Raw genomic sequence first — 4,478 nt, 5'->3', positions numbered from 1 at the left:
TTTCAACCCTCTAAGCTCTCCTATTGTCATCTCTAAATGAAATAGCTTCCATTTCAAGGCTTTGAACAACTTCACCTCAGCTCACATCCGTGTTAGAAAATTAACTCCTCTGCTTCTCTAACTGGCAGTCTTATTTTTCTTTTCCCCCTATTTTTTAAAGTGGAAGTACCACCTGCTTTTTCCTCAAGACCCACCCACAACTCTGATGTCTGCACTTTTTGCAGAACAGACTATCTTTGAAAACCTAAACGAGATGTAAATAGTTAGATGTAAAAGGACTCTAGTCTCATCCCGCCCCCATACTGCTAAAGGCTACTGTATTATGTTTACCCCCATATTTTGTGAGAAACAGAGCTACCATTACAGTGCAGAGATGTTGCAGATGTCGTACCCTGGAACGGATTTCAGCATCCCTTTCCAAGTATATGAAGGATAAGAAGGTGATCAGGAGTAGTCAGCATGGCTTCACCAAGGGGAAATCATGCCTAACCAATCTGATAGCCTTCTCTGGTGGAATGACTGGCTGGGTAGATGAGGGGAGAGCAGTGGATGTTGTCTGCCTTGACTTCAGCAAGACTTTTGACACTGCCTCCCATAACATCCTCATAGGCAAGCTCAGGGAGGAGTGGCCAATAAACCAGAAGGCTGTGCTGCCATTCAGAAGGACCTGGACAGGCTGGAGAGGTGGGCGGAGAGGAACCTCAGAAGTTCAAAGAAGGGAAGCGCAGGGTCTTGCAGCAGCAGCGTGGCATTGCTGCAGCTCCTGGCTGACAAGGTAATCTCCTTGCAGGATACACCAGGAGCTGCAAAATATTGATCTGTAATTTAAAACTAAGACTAATGTTTGTTATTGGACACACGTGCTAAGGTCTGTAATTAGATTATGTCTATTTTCAGATGATCATTTCAGCTGTTTGTCCTATTTTGCAAAACAGTATACAGTTTCTAATGCTACTTGCCGCCTTTGTTATTTTAGCATATAATTACACTGTCTATAAACACTGCAAAACAGATGCCTACAACAACTGTCTTCGCCTTCCAAGCCTTGACTTTAAGGTTGAAATGATATGTTTAATCCCTAACCTCCTTCCATTTTCTAGCTGCTTTCTCTCACTGAAAGAATTTGCACAGCACGAGATCTTCAGCCTTATGCATAGAAACATCCATTATGATTTGGAAGGGTTTTCCTAACATCATTTAAATTGCTCGCCTAGTCAAGTTTAGATTAAAACTATAATATACAAGTAGACACTGGGAAAAAGGTTCAGGGAGAAAAATGAGCCAGACCATTCCTGCCATGTAAACAGAGAGGAATTCTCAAAAGTTCACAAGATCCTGAAATTACAGGAGAGAGTCTTGCAAAGCATCAGATATTATAGCACTTATTAAAAAAACAAACAAAACAAACAAAAAAAATCATGAAGTGATATACTGAGGACATTTAGAATATGAAACTGATTTCTGATTCAGCAGTATAAGAGATGGGAATAAATTAAAAGAGGGTGGTCGATCATCTTTTGCAGGAAAGATGAGATGGTGATGGAGTTGCATAACGAGATAGAGATTGAGTAATATGATTATAGGTATAATCCAGGTTAGGAACAGAACTCTTCTTCCTGCTCTGACACTGTGGGGCATCATTTTTCTTTGGAGCCTTTAATATTTTCAGAAGAGAAATGAACATTCAGAAATAAACTTCCAGCACTGAAATCCAACCATCATGCAAATTCTGCAAATCAAAAGCTGAGCTGGTAGCATGTGCAGTCTGAAGTCACACACCCCTTTCAATTCTAACACTGAGTTCTCACATTGCTATTAGAACTTTACATATAATAATTGCCTACTTATACACATCGGTCATTTTTGCCTCCCGTCACTCTGCATATGTTGTACTTTGAGAACCAACACACCGTAAGCTCAGACTTCTGGATATTGTGAATGAAATACCTGTAAATTAAGGCATTTTACCTCCATGCAAGACCTCACAAGTGCTTTGGGTGGTAAGCTCCATTATTTCTAGCTACTTTGCTACAAAAGCCACCTTCATGATTTCTTGCCAACTTCAGAAGTATACTAATAATGCAGAAACCTTACAAGGTATGGGATTGTCTTTGTATAAAAAGTTGAATTGATAGCAACATTGGTACCTTCCTGCAAACCAAAACCTTGAGCGTAGCAGAATGCTGGAACATGCAATCCAGGAAAACTTGATTTCCAAATGCTAAATGGTGCTGGGATTCCTTTGAAGGTGTCTTTCAAACTGCTGTCAGAGAAAAAAAGATGAAATCTTACTTTTAGAATATATTACATTTCCAGAATTGGGCTGAAAGGCGAGACAGGCACTGATTGCATTAGCAATTCTGTGTGATGGCAGCAGAGTCTTTCCAGGTCCAGCCTCTCCTTAAAAGCAAATGAGCCACTCTCTTCACACGTTGTTGCTCCTTACCCCCATGCTGACAAGAACACTGTGAAATATTTGTGCTGATAAATTTTAGGTGGATTTTGTATTTCATTTTTGTCTCCCTTTACAACCTCTAAATGTGAACATTTCCGTAAACATCTTTACCAAGGTACACATAATTTCTAAGGGAAAGACCACCATTTTTGAAAAGAGGCATACTTTTACGCAAATATCTTTTGATGTGGAAATAGCCATTTAGAGTGACATTTTTGCTTAAAAGGCAATTTCAGCAGCAGGAAGTCATACAAAATTGGGAAAATGGACATTTAGAGTCTGAGAAAATGGAAGAGTGGCACATACCACACTGATCTACAATAAGCTATGTACCTCTGGCCCTAGCAAAAGGTGACTACCATACTAGAAGATCATTGTTGTTCAGAGAGTTTTGGTTAAAACAAACAAGAAACAAACCCTTAGAAACCTTTTTCACTAGCTGAGGATCACAATCACAGCTGAATTGGCAAAACATAATATTAAACAGTATTTTCTAGGCTGTAATTCCTTCATGTGCAAGAAAGAATACATTTTAAAAAAAAGAAAAAATCTCAGGAGAATGTTCTTGTTGCTTTGGCTAGTCCCTCTGAAGGACCTCAAATCCTCTTTGCGGAGAGTGGCAGAGCTCGTCCCACAAACCACACAGAGAAGGTAAGGATCACGGCAGGAACACGTATGGTCCTGACAAACCAACCAGCTACAGCTCCTGTAGCATGAAATATCTGTATGTGCACATCAACATTTCCTTCAGAGCAATAACATCACGATCAGGCAATGCTTGCCGTCAAGGAGCTTGCTCCTCCAGACATCCCTCTGCTCCAGGTTTGCTGCCAGAGGCTCCTCGGGGAATTTTCCAGGAGCATCCAGCAAAGCAGGTTGCTCCAGCACCCACCGAACAAAGGTACGAGCCCATGCCATTTTCTTCAGCCAGAGTTTCTCATCATCCCGTGCAGCCATTTCACCAGCACTGCACGCCCACGTATCCCTAATGACATCCAGGGCGGCTCAGCTCAGGAAGCCACCGTAAAACTTTATTGCACGAGTGGGAGCGAGAGCAAATTCAAAGCACCCATTAACATTACCCTCTCCAGCAAACACACACTTCCAAATCCCCTAGTTGGTTCACAGCCAGTCCTGGGTGTCTGCTTTATTAGATGATGGGGAACTCATTTTCTGATAAAACAGAACTTGCCAGTTGTTTTTAAAAAGGGTAAGCGCAACAGCTTCATTAGAGCATCTGGCATTTTGATGCTACTTCTCATAGCTCACCTAGGCTGTCACATCCTCCCTCTGATAGGAAAAGGAACAGCAGCCATTTTATTTATTTATTCTGAGAGGCAGCATTTTTCTGTAATCAAGTATTACATTTTAAGAAGCTGATTTTCTGAAGCATGAAATGGGTATATAAATACAATTCCATGACCTGTAACATCCAATTTCAAAATCTTTTATCGAGCAGCAGCTATCTAACAGGAAACTAAAGATTCTCATTTCTTGGAAAGTTAACTGCAAATTATTCAAAAGCATTAATCATGCAAAGTGAATTTTGGAACCTTACATTTATTTCAGATGTTTTGGTTTACTTAAAAATCCAAAATGCATTTTTTTTTCCAAAGCCAGGGCATGCATATCAAATCACTTTTTCACCCCTTTTCTTCATGTATCATACACAAACGTAACGACAGATCAAAGACACAGCTGATAGCCTGCACCCGCAGAGCACGCAGCCTGGCATTCCCGGCATCAAGCAAGAACAAGACAGACTCTGTGGCATTGCATGTCCCAAACCTTTGCTGAACTGCATCAGACCTTCCAGAAAACCATGGTCTATTTGAGGTGAATTCCTGCCTCTGCTGACACCATTGACAGAACTCCTGCTGGGTTCGGGGAGGCCGGGATCGTGCCAAGGGTGAGAGGCGCTGAGGCATGAGAGATGGATTTCAGTCTGTGCAGAGCCTGTGTGGGGACTTGGACGAAGCTCCAGATCCTAGCTGGCCTGGACTTCTAACATCCAGAGCTCTCT

This window comes from Apteryx mantelli, chromosome 11, assembly GCF_036417845.1.
Source record: "Apteryx mantelli isolate bAptMan1 chromosome 11, bAptMan1.hap1, whole genome shotgun sequence".
NCBI lineage: Eukaryota > Metazoa > Chordata > Aves > Apterygiformes > Apterygidae > Apteryx > Apteryx mantelli.
This window is presented reverse-complemented; position numbering follows the sequence as displayed.